Source organism: Phaenicophaeus curvirostris, chromosome 1 (assembly GCF_032191515.1).
Source record: "Phaenicophaeus curvirostris isolate KB17595 chromosome 1, BPBGC_Pcur_1.0, whole genome shotgun sequence".
NCBI lineage: Eukaryota > Metazoa > Chordata > Aves > Cuculiformes > Cuculidae > Phaenicophaeus > Phaenicophaeus curvirostris.
In genome coordinates, this window is record NC_091392.1 from 57,280,282 (window position 1) to 57,295,761 (window position 15,480).

Below are 15,480 nucleotides of genomic sequence, written 5' to 3' on the forward strand. Positions count from 1 at the left end.
TGATTTCTGAAACATGGGAAACAGCCACAAACACAGGAAATCTTGAGTTATCTCATGACAGTGCATGATAGCATTCGTAAGGCTCATGGTAAGTACAAAATTTTTTAATAATTTCCATGGAGTAAATCATGTGCTTTTAATTGCAATCATTTCTAGGCTAATTGTATTGTGTAGGTCTATTACATGACAGCCAACATTCATTCCCTCAGGCATATGGTATGAATTTTGGGGTTGTCCTATGCAGGGATAGGAGTTGGACTCAATGATCTTTCTGTGTCTCTTCCGACTCAGGTCATTCTGTTATTCTATGAATCACTCAACAGATACTTTTTTTAACAGCACAAAATGGCCTTAGTGTCTCGTGTCAGGGATAGCTACCTGTTAGTGATAGCAGTAATTGCTGAACACACAGAGGTGACGATCATTTTCAGAGCTCTCAGACTGTAATAGGAGTAGATTATGATAAAGCATTAATTGTGGAACCTCTGAAGGGGTGTATCACATGCCACAGAATAGGACAGAAATCTAGGATGCAACAGACAGTTTCATATGATGCCATTTTTTCCCTGTAGTCATTCTGTGTTCAAAGATTATTTTTGTAGCTTGCTGCATACTGTCATGTTGATAGCCTAACATTTTGTTTACAGTGGTGTAAAAGAAACACTGTAAATGCAGGAACAAAGAGAAAATATTCCCATCACTCCCACAGTTCACAGCCTGAGATTAAAGTGATTTATTTTTTTTAAAATCAGAAAGCTTGTTTGGTTTAGTATGAACCTTGAATCACAGCAGGGTTAAGTATTTCCTGCATTGTAACCCTGGCTTTAAGTTACAGAGTAAAAATAGCTGTGTCAGTACAATAGTTCACTCCCAGCTGAAATGGGAGGATGACCAATGCCTGCTACAGCAGCTTCTGAGTGAGTGACCTTGCTCCCCTTTTTCCACCACTTCTGGTGCCTACTGGGCCCTTTGCTGAGCAAATGAGATCTCTAGTCCTCTGCATTACCAGTAGGCACGCAACTTCCTCACCCACAGTATGGCCTGGGGTTGAGAGTATGCAGCTGAAACTGGAGGGTGCAGCTTAGAGGACAGGGGAAGAGAAAAGAGAGCTTCCCATCTCACTTGTAAGAAAATCAGATTAAGCCTTAAAAGTAATTTTATCCTCAAACCAATCTTATTTTAGCCTGTGGGCCATTTGTTGAAAACCATCGTATTGCTTCTTGAAGTGATTCAAGTCCCTAGGCAAGGCTGTCTTAAAGAGGTATCTTCACAGGAAAATTTTGCTGACACAAACCCCACAACAAATGTAGAACAAAAACACAGATGCAGCATGGCAAGCAATCTTAAAATATGGTTCTGTGACAGGGGAGTGGCTGTTTGTCTTTCACAATTGTAGCGTCTTCTCCAGTTCTTCCTCCTTTCTGTCATTTAATGGAAAGCAGCTACTCCTGCCCCAGGCCTGCTGTTTTCGTATTTGATGTGGAAGAATGAAAAAAATGATTCAAAACAAAATATCTTTTGTTTTGGTTTAGTTTTTTATAAAACATTCCCTTTTTCCAACCCCTCTTTCAGGACTGATCTGCATTCCAGGTCTGGTTTTCCTCCTAGATGGCATGTTATACTTATCATTTTAAAGAGCCTTGTATAAGTTAAAATATAACCAGAAAAATAGACCATTATATAAAAAGCATAAATAAAAAATTTATTTTTCCTTATACCTAAGTGCTACTCAAAAGAATAGTGATATAGTCATGGTGAATGTGGTAATAAATGTCTTCAGGAGGAAAGGTCAAAGATAACAATATCAAATTCATAAAGCTCTTGTTTCAGTAAATGTAGCAATGAAATGAAAGAAGGTACAATATCTGTAATGTCATGTCAAACATTTGTAAGCCTCATTACAACAATAATATTGGACACCCCTTATTGTGATCTTGAAGTGGCAATCAAAATGTTTACATGTTGTGCCTATTGTCTTCAAACTGCACTGAAAATGAAGGCAGTACAAAACTGGGAATAACTGTGTTCTTTACAGACCCTTGATTTCAAGTAATTATACAAACTTACACAAAGTGCTACTCTGCAATTACCTTTAGACTTTTACACTGAGAAGTCCAATATGAGTCTTTTACATGAAACTAGATATAAGACCTCCCTTCTGTGCGTGCAAGAACTGAAGCATAATCTCTGTTGTTACCTCTTAGTACTTAGTAATTTACTTTATACATATAAAACTAATTTATTGTATTAAGCATTATATAAATTGCTATATAGGTATACATACATGCGTGTATTGTTATACATGAAAGTACTTACTTGTTTAGTAACTATTTATTAGACTGTAATCAGTGTGTTGTTGTCTGACACAGACAAGTACACTGAAATTAATGGGTTGGACAAGCTTCATTGCACTCGTGTCTCATGGAGATCATGTCTTTGCTTCAATATTAATTTGCACTGAACCTCAGGTGGGGCCCCGAGCTCAGAGGGTCTTCTTCCTAGGACTTATTGACCTGCTTGAGTATGTGAGCTGAAATCCAAGCGCTACTGATATACATGCTGATAATCAAGTTGCAAAGCCTCATAAAGTAGTGAACCTTGTCACTCTTTTAATTGAGGCACTGTTAATAAAAATTGCTGTATTTTCCTGGGTAGTCATTCTAACTCAACAGAAGCTCTTATCTGAGAAGAGTCATCCACTAAACACGAAAATACTCGTAGTCAACAGACTGTTGTGATCTATTTATAAAAGCAAAACCATCTATTTTTACCATGGTAGACATGGAGTCACTCTGGACTAACCCAAGTAGGACATTTTTTAATATTGTGCATCAGTTTTGGGTGATGAAGTTATAAAAGACTGAAAGACTTTTCTGTGAATATGCCATTCCACTTTAATGGAGGATGAGAAAGTCCCAAGCTGGACAAACATTTACTGGAAAAGTTGTCTCTCTGCAACTTGGTGGAGGGAGTTTTTGTTGATAATTGGAGGGTAATGGTCTACTTTCAGATACCAAACCACAGCAAGACATCTGCTCTGCTAATACAGAAATCAGTCATCAAAAAGTCAGTGAAGCTGAGGAGATTTGTTGAGAGACAGGTAAGGAAGGCACAGGATTTGCAGTGGTCCCTTGTGTCCCAGAGGTAGCCTGAAGGAGCTGAGTTCTCTGAAAAGCAGGAAGCTCAGTCCTCAGGTATCAGCTAAGCACATAGACTGACTAGTCTGAAGGGATTTGTTCTAAACATATTGATGGGGAAGCCATTTGCCTACTGAAAATTTGTTGCAGTGCTGTTGGAGAGAAGATAAATGCGTTGCTAAGCCTGTGCTAGACCTACTGAGATAACTACCATGATAATACAAGGACTTCAACACACAGACCTGCTAGAGAGCAAGAGAAAATTGCTATGCCTCCCTTCCACACATAGCATTTAATTGAGATGATGGCTAGGAGGAGTGAGCTGGGAAGGCTAGAGTCAGCCAGTCTATGTTGCGTTGCACTAATCTCCTAAAATCCCGAAACAATGTGCTTGTATTTAAATAGCAAGCTCCTTAGCAGAGGATTATTCTTTGTCACATTTTCCTTTCTTACTATTGAGTTTTCACATGATTACAAAAGCATCCATCCCACCTGCAGCATAAAATTACTGGTCTAAACTGCAGCTCGACAGAAGAGCCCAGCTCACTCTGCTCCTCAGGAAGCAGTGTTAACAGGATTGTGTGCATCACCTCCAAGAACCACTGTCCCAAGAATTCCCTGTTCCAAAGCTGCCCCGCTGGGTGTCAGTTACTGTGCTGTCAGCCATGTAGGAGGGCAGCACCACCCTTCCAAAGCAGCACTTAGTGTGGATCTCCCTGCTTCTCTGAGGATCAAGAGCAACAGAGAGGTTTCATCTAGCAGGGCAATAAGCTAGGCCAGGAGCCTGAAACCTCTCTGCCTGCCACAGATTAGGCTGGAAATTAATATTTTAACTTTACATCTGCTTCCTCTTAAAACAAACAAAACCAAATCCCCAACCCACATCCGTTTCTCCACAGCCTGCCTCGTGAATGCTCACTGACAGAAGCCCTTCAACCTTTCTCTACAGCACCTCACTAGCAATTACCAGCCTCCCCCTGCCCCCGCAGCTTCCCCTCACTGTTACAACTGTTCATTACTAAGTCTGGGTAAGTCTGTAAATAATGTGAAAGACCTGAATTCTCTAGGGCACGTGTTTCTCACTCTCTCTGCCTACTGAGATTAGGACAGTAGAGAGTGGATATTAAATATGGATTGCTAACCTGTCGGTACCTTAAAAAGTGACAATAAAAAGCAGCCCTTAACATTAAGTAGGTATTGGCTTATTAGCTGCTACAGCTAGTATTGTTATAAACAAAGATAGGAAGATCTAGAAAGACTTTTAATAAGGTTTTTAACAATAGCAGTTTATCAGTGACGCTAAGTTTTGAAAAAATAAACAACTTCACCCCCTTAGGAACTACATAGAAAACCAATAAATAATTAACTGTAAACCCAATAAAAATATGCTTTTTAACACTGTCATAAATAAACACTCAAAGCAAAGACTTCTCATTTATTGCATGCATGTCAAAGAGCAATGCTTCTGGGGAGAGTAGGGTCTATTGTGTAAGAGTTAGGCACTTATTCTGGGCCTGGGTGCAAAGTCCCATTGTACCCCCCAGGCACAAAACCACTCCGGTGATACAGGAAGATCAACACCACATGCCTTCCCCCTCACAAAGTCAGAAGAACCTTACCTTGGCTGACCCAGCCAAAGGGTGGGCATCATAGTTTTAATCTGTTAAAAGAAGCAGAAATTACCCTGGCATTAGGAACTAGAACCTCCTCTCATGTAGCTGAGTGCTTTCACTTTCACACTGGCCCTAAGACAAATTTGATAAGGTAGTTATTCCTTTACAAAGAAACCAAAAGGATTCAGCATTCACTCTTTTAGGCAGGAAATCAATTTTCTTCCTTCATAGATGCACTTTTCCCCCTTTAACTCAGTGGGGGAAACACGTGCTGTCTTTCTCTAGTCTCAGGATAGCTCAGTTACTCCAAGCAAAAGCTCATCTTCAATGGAAAGAACTGATTAATTCTACTGTGCAGTATGTACTTTAACATCTACTTGTCAGGAAATTCTTTTGTAGCTTCTTCAAATAGGTAGAATACAATCAGAGCATAATTTTTTAACTTAGGTACAAAAATTTTACTTTAAATTTCAACATCCTTTTGCAGAATTGGACCTTTAAAAACTTGAGTTCTTGTTTCCAATCAGTAGAGAGGCTTTTAAAAATTATCTTTGGTCTTCTTTCCCATGCTTAGATATAAATAACTTATTAAATTCAGCCTGAAGCAATGTAAACAGTTTTGACACTCATTCTCATTTGTTACACAACTCATGACTGCCCCAAGTCTTTGATTCTGCTGACCAAACATCCAGCACATTGGTGTTGCAACTGAAATTGGGGAATTACACATGTGTAAACATGAAGGAATGTTTATAAGATTAGGACACTTGCTTGGGGGTGTCTTAAGGTGAGAAGCTACAATGTCATCTCTGCTTGACCAAAATAATTCTTTTATCACTGCTTATATCATTTTTCATGAAAGGGAGAGTGAGTCAAGTTAATAAGCAACAGAAAAATTATCATCTGTTTCTTATGACTAAAAAAAGCACATAGAAGTACTGTAGCCAGGCAAGCATCAGAAAGGCTTTTAAATATGTTCATCTTCTTTAAACCACACGCTTCATGTGTGGCCATGTTAGTTAAATTAAAAATGGGTTTGTAAGATTGGTATATACTATCCTGTGCAGTTGCCCTGTTCTTTCATTCCTCTGAAGTTTGAGCAGGTACTTCATGTACCTTGCACTGTCTTACGCAGTAATTGACTAGAAATTCCTGAATTCATGTAAATACTGAAGCCTGGAACAGGCTCTGAAATGGCATAGTCATCATATTTTAAATTAATGAGTAACATGAAAAGAATGACTAAAAGTGTGCTACAGCTTTCTAACACTAGATTCATAGAACTGCAGGAAAAATTAAGGTTAGCGATAATCTACTTAAACGTGCTCAAAGCAGAGCCAGATAGAAAAGCAGGTAGCTTAGGGTCTTGTCTAAACAGATGGAAAATATATACAAGGATGTACAATTCTTCTAGTGTCTGTTAGAGATTTGCTAATCAGAATTACAATCACTGATCATTTTGATGAGAAGACATACTCAAAGTGCTATTTTCTGTCCTGTTTCACAATATCAAGTTCTCAGTAGACAGAGCCTGTCCAGCTAAAGGTTGAGAAACTGACCAAGCTGTCTTGCATTATTTAAATTGCTCAGGCCAAATCCAGAAGCTCCTCCTTGGGCCAGACTCCTGCAGAAGCCAATTACAATTCAGAATGTATCTTCTTTGCAGCTTTCTGTCAGATTCATCCCCTATCCCAGCTCCTGGTCTGGCTTAGCTCTTGAGGTTCAGTCATTCTGGCTCTTGTCATTAGTTAGCAAGCTGATTTTTATTCTACTTCTCTCCTTCTGGAACATGTGGTTCAAAAGGCACAGTTGAATGTATTTATTTTTATAAGTCAAGCTGACCTGAACACTCAGGAAGCATGGAAAGAGTAACAGTGAGGAGCTAAACTGGGATTGTCCTGGTTTTACAGGACAGTTGTCTATCAATGTCCTTGGTAAGTGTATGGTCACAAAGTTTCTCTGTTTGTGTCTTCGTGTTTTAGAGTTTTGCAGTATGTGCTTCAGAGCAATGCCTCTAGCATCTTCATCTTAGTTGCTTCTCCAGCACTTTTCTTTGCTGGCTTCCTCAAAGATATTCAGGTCTCATCCATACCCGAGATGCCAGCTCCTGGCCAAACCTCTGCCTCTAACAAAGGGTATGGAAATGGAAAGGGAGAACATGAGAGCATCCACATTCACTGGGACAATGAGACAAAGAGAAAGAATTCTCTCCCACTAGCTTTAATCATCTTAGGTCCTATTAGGGGAACAATTGCAGCACTGCTGTACAGCCTTTTGTCTTCCCCCTATTCATCTATAGGTGATATGGCTGAAAGCATGCAGAAGAAACATGGATCTACAGGAAAAAAAAGGTCTAGTAAGCAAGTAAGAAATTTGACAAGGAATGTATTTCATGATAGGAGAACATAAAGGAAATACTATAATCTATAGTCTCTGAAGAGATCTGGAGAATTGTGCAGAATGGCACTAAACAGCACAAAGGTTTAAGTGTGGATATGTGACATCATAAAAGTGTCCATCTGACATATAAATCCAGCATAAGCACAAATCCTACATAACTTTCAGTCTTTAGAAATGCATGGAGCCTGAGCTGGCTTCCTTTACAAAGGGAAATAAGTGCAGTAAAAAAATTCACTCACCATTATAGCAATATATGGCAAAACTAAAATCTCAAGACAGTCTGGCAAACTCCATCCAAAAAATACTGTGGGCCACTTCTTAAAAATGATGTGGTTTTAAGGACAGAGACAGAAAACTGCCTTTCCTTAACATGACCTAGTACCAACTATATCCAGGTTCAGAAAACAGATGCTGTCATCAGTGCAGAGCATGGCAAAGCTTTCTTACACAATATGCTGTGGCTTGCTAAAAAATTTAGGAGCTGAAATAAGGTCACCTACTTTTTCTTTCTGGAAAATAATAAAAATGATGAAAAACTGCCAGCCAGGGTTTTGGAGTTCTGATCTAAAACCTCCAAGGACTAGTTTTAAACTATACAATAACTTCTTTCCTTCATACTGGCCCAAGGCAATTAGTTACACACCTTTCCTGTTCTCTGGGACCTTAATTTTCTTCCCTGCACTGTGAGCAAGCCTATGAGGAAGGCTTCATATCCTCTCTCCTCTACCTAATGGCATGGATGTGCAAAGAGGAAAATACAGTACATCCCAGGTAAACAAGTTGCATTTTGTTTGGGTGTATTTTTAAGCAGCTTGGTATGCAGGCAGAACTTTTTGCTAGAAAGAGGAAAGGGGAGAATTCCTAGAGACATGGAGTAGGAATGAGAAATTATCTGCCTGTTAAAAATCATATGGCTGGGAGTGTTCAAGGCTCCTGAGGAAATTAAGTAATAAATCCAGCTGAAAGTCAGAGAAGGCAAGTATCAGTGAAGTTATATGTCAGTTTTTCTTGGGAGTCTGGGCTAGAAGGAAAGAACAAAGAAAAATCATTGAAATAATGTTATATGTAGACTTGTCAGCGACATTTTGTATATTCTAAGTATTTGAAAGAAATTATTTTGTTATAAGAAGTAACTTTCTAACAAGATATGGGATGAAAACCCTATCCTGAGCTTTGGGAAATTAAAATTGGATCCAATTTTGTGGTTTGGAGCTGTCTCAAGTTGAATAGCTTGGACTGGGAAAGGGGCCAGCATAAAGTCTATTGCCAGGAAAAACAAAGACGAACAAGAGGTATGTGATGAGCCAGTGCACATCACCTACTGGCCCATGACAGCTTATGCTAATGGAAGAAAGGAGGGGTTCCTATCCTGTAAATACCCCTTTTCTTCTAAAGAGTTTTCTGTCTGCTCCCAGCACTGATGGAACTTGTCATGGGCTCCCTAAAGTTCCGTGAATGATCACTATGTCCTTTTCTAGTCAGTGACTACTAGGAATTAAAAATGAACTTTAGTCAAAATTTACATGTAAATTATATTTTTAGAAAGGATAAACCAACTGGGAGAAATCTGGATTAAGTATGCAGGAAGGTTATTTAAGTTGGGTTTTTTTGTGACATCAGTTTGGCTATGCATAAAAAAGAAACCAAAAAACTAGGATACAATCAAACATCTGTGCTGAACTGACAAAGAGGCCATTCAGCAGTGGGAATATGAAGTTGCTACTGGCCTGATCAGACCTTCATTCAAATACAGTCCCCTTTCCTTCGTGGGACTTGATTCTGTCATCATAGGAAGCCCCAGTTAATAAAACTAAAAGCCTGAGCCTTGCCAAGTGAAGCTTACCAATGGATGATGCGATCAGTGTATGTTTAAATATTCCCTCTTTATGTGCAAAGAGGCCTATAGGAACATGGTGATGATGTTGACTGCTTGCTACTTCTCTCTCTCTCCTTTCTCAATATCAAGTCCAGATTCCACCTTTGTGGCTCATTTTCCCTCCCATCTGCTTTACCAAAGCCCTGCTGAACTCTGCTGCGGTAGACTTTTTGCCTCTGGAGTCTCATACTCTCCTGCACTGGCAAAAGAGACAGCATTTACTGTTGCCCTGAGTATTAGGTTGCAGCTGTGGGCTGCCTTTTTGCCACGATCAGCTCTGGTTTTCCTTCATATTAACCAGCGGGTATGCCTGCATGCCTCAAGGCAGGGTGCTGGACAACTGCTTTGGCCAATTTGACAGGACAGTGTGACCAATATTTGGCATTCCCTGCTCTTCCTAGTAAACACAGGCAGAGGAGATTCTCTGCAAAAAATATCTTCTGAACTATCTCTGCATGATTTAGCCTGGGGACAGTATAACTATACCTACTCAGCACTCTTTCCAGGCTGATTGTTGCACGCCGCATCAGCAAACACACGTTAATGTTTACGTGAGCAACAGTTTGTCACAATCCAGGTAGATCAATAATCTGAAGAATTCACTGGTGGGGGCACTTTAATGACACTGCATGCAGTTTTACTTTGGCCTAGATATAGTCTAGTGTCCTGCACCAAACATACCTAACGTGAATATGGCCACAGCAGTGAATTCTTCAAACTATTAATCTGACTTCCAGGGAACAGAATGCAACCGAACTCCATACTTCTGCATCTGAGATTAAAGTTCAGTGATGTGAGTCTTGCCTCACTCCATGGAATACTCTCACTTAAAACTGGTTCTGCCAACACTCTAGAAGTATTGTATGAAGTTGCTATTTGTTTTGATGCTTGACTGTCTCCTTATTATGTAACTAACACTCTTAATGTAAAAATAAACAAACTAAAAATTATCTCCCGGCTACTGTAGACGGTGTTATATCTGAAGGGACCTGTAAATAACAAAGAAAGCTTTCCAAGTGGCAAATAAAAGAAGTTTTCAGACTTCCTTTTTTGTTTCTTATTAAGACTTCTGACAGTCAGGTTTTGCTTTTTCTGGTTTGTTTGTTTGGGTTTTTTTGGTTGGTTTTTTTTTTAAATATTCTTTTCCCTTCCACTGTCTTATCATCTCTCAGTCATTATTTTTAAATTTAAAGCATGTGTGCCCCAAATATGATTTTATGACAATTTGTCTTGCCCTATCCTGTGGATTTGTTTTTTGTTTTTTTTTGATTTTGCATTCAAGTCTCTAGAATTTTCTTTGTATTTTGCATTATTTAAATAGCTATGGAAAAGCAGAGCAGCTAATGAGACACATCTGACACTTCTTCCTGTCAAACAGCAAGTTCGGCTGCTTGAGCAGCTTGGGATCTACAGAGGTCTTTAACTTCATACTTTAGAATCTGCATGTCACAATTATTGAACCAGACAGGCTAAAAGGTGGATTTGAGCTCCTTCCACGTCAGGAAGGCCATGGGCAGGCTCCACCAGAGGAGAAAGCTTTCCCTCCAGCCACTGGGTAGTAAAAAGACACAGCACAGACCTTTACTCTTACAAACTTCTACTGCCTGTTCTTTCCTTAATTAGAAGACAACTTTCAGCATCTTTGTTCTCTGCCTCTCTGTCCTGACCCCACACATGCATGTTGCTCTTCTCTCATTCCTTCTGCCTCATGATGCCTCTTGCATCAGGGCTCCTAAGCAACAGCAGCATGCTAGTACTCACATTCAAATGTCTGTTTGAAAAGCATCACTTTTCCAAACTGTATAAATAATACAAGGATTAGCTGTACAGCATTTGATCTCTAATCAAGGCATTTGTTGCTATTGTCTAGTTTTCATCTTTTACTGCTAATAAAATTACATTCTCTTGTATATGAAGTCTTGCTGGCTTGCTCTTTGCCAAGAATCACAGAGACTGAGGCACACAAGTCTTGTTCTGCAAGTATTTCTGATTTCCCCATCATTTTCATTTCCATCTCTTTTAATCAACCTACACATTCTTTCCTCAAAAAGCTTGCAGACTAGGATGGCGTGAGTTAGCTGGTCTATACTGCTTTATTTGGGTAAGAATTAGCCAGCTGTAGAAGTCCATAGCTGACTGGGAACAGTCTGCCAGTCTGGCATGTTTTTGTAATAAATGTCTGGCTTGACTTTGTATGCTCAATCTGAGAGCTTATGTAAGTATACATCAGAAAATTGAACTTGTCTACTGAAAATTTTGGTCCTTCAGTTTTCAGGCTGGAGATTTCACTTTACACAGTGGCCTCCTGAACATTCCCCCAAGTATTTGTTCATGGGGGCACCTGCCCTTCCTTTTGCATAATATATGCAATATATATATAATAATGTGGTTTCATATTTTCTGCATTTTCCCACAAGATGGCACACTTTTCTTATGCTAACTGTACAGTGCATCCTAAAACATGCAGCATAATGCTTTCTGCATGTCAGTACTACAGCACATTAACTTGCTCTTTATCAGTTCATTGCTTTATTTTGCTCAGAATCAGTTGATTTATACCCTGGCCAGTTGTTTTAAATAAACTTGCCTTCTCTCCTAACTTCCTGTTCTCCTCCCATCACTTCTTCTTCCAGCCCTCTGAGCCCTCAGATATGCCCACGCTATCACAATATAGGCTTCCCACAGGCTTGAATTTCAATGTGAGATGCTTAAAGAACACATTTTGGAAACTGTGCCCTTTTACTTGGAGACCGCTTTATCTTGTAGGTAAAGGACAAACTATATCTGGTGTTCAATAAGGCAAATTTTGAGCTCCATGCTGAACATAGTGAGAAGAGCAGAGACAAAATTTGGAGTGAGCTTCTGTTTTCTTTTTTTAAAATTTGTTTTCAGGTCTTTTTTTGGTGCAAAATGTGCTGCCAGTTATCCCTTATTTCCCATCTGTGGCAATGCACTTGACATACTCCAGGCTTACTGGCACACTAGTTACAATCTGCACAGGAAGAGGCTGTCATACAATATTGCTACCAATGATCTATGCACAGTTTGGTTGACAGAACTGGATTTTTTTTGAGGCATGCACTACTTTAAACAAAAATAAATTTAAAATGCCTTTTAGTTCCTGTTATGAAGCATTCATCAGACTTGGTTCTTTCCAGCTTAATACACTTTGAACCTCCCCATGAACAAAACTTATGGTATAGATAAGGTCATAGATAAACCATGGTTTATGGATAAACCATGTCTGGATGCTAGAAACTGTGAATTTGGCCGAGGGAGGAACTTCACAGTGTGGCTTAGTTTTAGAAATGTCAAAAATAAGCATTATGCTAATGACATGAAAAAGCCTATAGAAACTTTCAGAAACTACTATTCCCTTTCGAATAGAAGAAAAATAGCCTACAGGTTTCATAGGAGAGTAAGTTTTTTACATTGTTCTGGACAAGCTTTTAACCTAAGTCATGCACAAAGAGTAGCCCTGTTGCAGCAAATACAGAACCCTGCAATAGTGTCAGTAGTCAAGAGAGAGGCATTTCATACCTCAACCCCTCTACTTACATAAACAGTTTATACCATTTTCCCCTGCCTTTAGTCTCAAGAAAGACTTAATATTCCCCAACAAAAAGAGTCAATTACATTGAGTGTGAAAGACACTGTCTCAGGTTGTAGCATCTGTATTAAATCTAAAAAGGAAGTTTAGATGAAGGGTTTGTTTGGTTACTTTCTTTAGGTTTTTTACAGAATGAAGGTAGCCAACCAGCATGCCTCAACTTTTTTTCTGACATAGCTCTGCCTCTATATTATGTGGTGAAACATGATGCAGGGGTGTTAGGTTTACAGTCAGACTCTATGATCTTAAAGGTCTTTTCCAATCTAAATGATTCTGTGATTCTATATGTTTTTACTGTACTCAATCCTCACATCTTGGGCATATATCTCTGTTTTCAATATGTGACAAATGCCACTACAGTTTCATTCTGTTGTACAGAGAGAATAAATATAGATGTTACTGATATCTATTTAATAAAAATAATCCTAAAATAAGCTGCCAGGCTACGTTATTAGCTTAGCTGAAGTATTTTCTATCATTTAGTTGCAGCATCATAAAAATTAATAAACCTTGCAAGTGGTACATAGGATTACGGTAAACAACTAGGGGACAGGATGAGAGGGAATGGCCTCAAGCTCCACCAGGGGAGATTTAGGCTGGACATTAGGAAAAAATTTTTCACAGAAAGGGTCATTGGGCACTGGAACAGGCTGCCCAGGGAGGTGGTTGAGTCACCTTCCCTGGAGGTGTTTAAGGCACGGGTGGACGAGGTGCTGAGGGGCACAGTTTAGTGTTTGATAGGAATGGTTGGACTGGATAATCTGGTGGGTCTTTTCCACCCTGGTGATTCTATAATTCTATGATTCTAAATCATACGAAAGGACAGAGAGAAAGGAGTTCATGTTTCAGCACCCTACTCAGTGCATAAGTAGATTGTACCAAACTGTTCACTAGCTGTAGGAGAAGGGCCTGGGAGAAGCAGCCGTCTAACAAATACTCTTCTACTGTCTGCAAGACCTTTTTTCCCTCAGAACAGGTACCAGTCACTGAAAAACAGGCTCACCGTCAGTGCTATTTGTAGCATTGTTTTAATTTTTCTTACAATCTGTGAACTTGTCTTTTCTTCCTTAAGTTTGCTATGGATGGCTTTTAGAACAAAACACATGCCAACCTGCTGCAAAAAGTTTCACTGTTAGAGAGACAGTCCTGCTCCTCTCTGGGTAGGAATGCCCCATTCCTTTGCCTCTGTCATGCCAGTGGATCCTGCCTCCAAGACAGAATGACTGTAGGGCATAATTGTCTATTCAGAAACATGTTCTACTTGAGCATTTCAAATCCTATTACGTCAGCATTCACATGATTTAGTTCTCATGCTCTGTTATAGGCTCTTTTATCCCACAGTATACTTCCCCTAGGCCACTGCAGCTTCATTTCAAAGCAAGTAGCAAGCCAGGGACCTGCAGCACCATTGGCAGAGGCATATTCATTTTGAATTTAATTCAAATAAATTTTCAGCTGAGTTCAGCAAACCAAACATTCTACTTTGGAAACATCAACACTATTCATTTCAGTCAAAAATGTTAAAAAAAAATATGCTAACTTTCCAAACTATTACATTTTAAAAATGATAAAATATCAGCAGTTCCTCTAGAATGGAAATGATGAATCACAATCTAGGTTATCTATAGGCAAAATGATTCAGTGTGTGAATGAGATAGAAAAAGACCTTCTGTGCAAAATCAAGGGGAGAAATAGTATAGAGCCCTGCTGTTCAAGTCCTCAACTACTGAGGATCAAATATGGAAGACAGTATAAAAACCACCAACTGATTGTGCAAGATGCCATATGATGTCAACAGTCCAGATCTTAACAGTCACTAGCACTTATACAGAAATGGGTCACTACCATAGAGCTCCCTGAATACATTTGAGGTGACTAATAGCTGTTGAGTCATCTAAGAGAGATGAAACATCCTTCCCTCACCTTCACAAGTCTGCTAGCCAGGCAGAAGTCAATGGGAGTGTTAGCCTCTAGTGATTGCCCCGTAGAGCAGTCTAATCTTTGATATTACTAAATTGTCATCTTATGACTCACTGCTTGTATTTTCTTGGGGTTTTATAGCTTTTCTTGTCAGTGTTTTTGTCTTAAGTCTTTGGGTGACTATAACTTTGGGTGACTATAATCACCCAAGGGTATTGAAGGAGCTGGCAGATGTGCTGGCCAAACCCCTTTCCATCATCTTCCAACAGTCCTGGAAGACTAGGGAAGTTCCACTGGACTGGAGGCTGGCTGATGTTGTGCCCATCTACAAGAAGGGTTGCAAGGAGGATCCAGGGAACTACAGGCCTGTCAGTCTGACCTCAGTGCCAGGGAAAGTCATGGAGCAGGTGATCATGAGTGCTGTCATGAAGCACATGCAAGAGAACCAGGTGATCAGGTCCAGTCAACATGGGTTCACAAAAGGCAGGTCTTGCCAAACTAACCTGATTGCCTTCTATGACCAAGTGACTCGGCTGCTGGATGAGGGAAAGGCTGTGAATGTATCTTCCTGGACTTCAGTAAAGCCTTTGACACAGTTTCTCACAGCATTCTGCTTCGGAAACCGTCAGCCTCTGGCCTGGACAGGCGCACACTCTCCTGGGTGGAAAACTGGTGGGATGGCCGGGCCCAGAGAGTGGTGGTAAATGGAGTTAAATCCGAACAGGCTGGACCGCTGGGCAGAGTCCAATGACATGAGGTTTAACAAGGCCAAATGCTGGGTCCTGCACTTGGGGCACAACCACCCTATGCAGTGCTACAGACTAGGAGAAGTCTGTCTAGAAAGCTGCCTGGAGGAGAGGGACCTGGGGGTGTTGGTTGACAGCGACTGAACATGAGCCAGCAGTGTGCCCAGGTGGCCAAGAA

General features: G+C 40.0%; 1 long non-coding RNA gene across 2 annotated transcripts in view; it reads right to left on the reverse strand.

The window, feature by feature from the left end:
- The window catches only part of LOC138721781 (uncharacterized), a 34,046-nt gene that overhangs the window by 10,377 nt on the left and 8,189 nt on the right, over positions 1-15,480 (reverse strand). Inside the window, exon 3 of one of the 2 annotated variants that reach the window (XR_011337614.1) lies at positions 4,757-4,797. The exons of the other annotated variant lie outside the window; for it this stretch is intronic. This is a non-coding gene — a long non-coding RNA (uncharacterized lncRNA). The remainder of the gene's footprint in view (positions 1-4,756; positions 4,798-15,480) is intronic. 2 annotated transcript variants of the gene reach the window in all.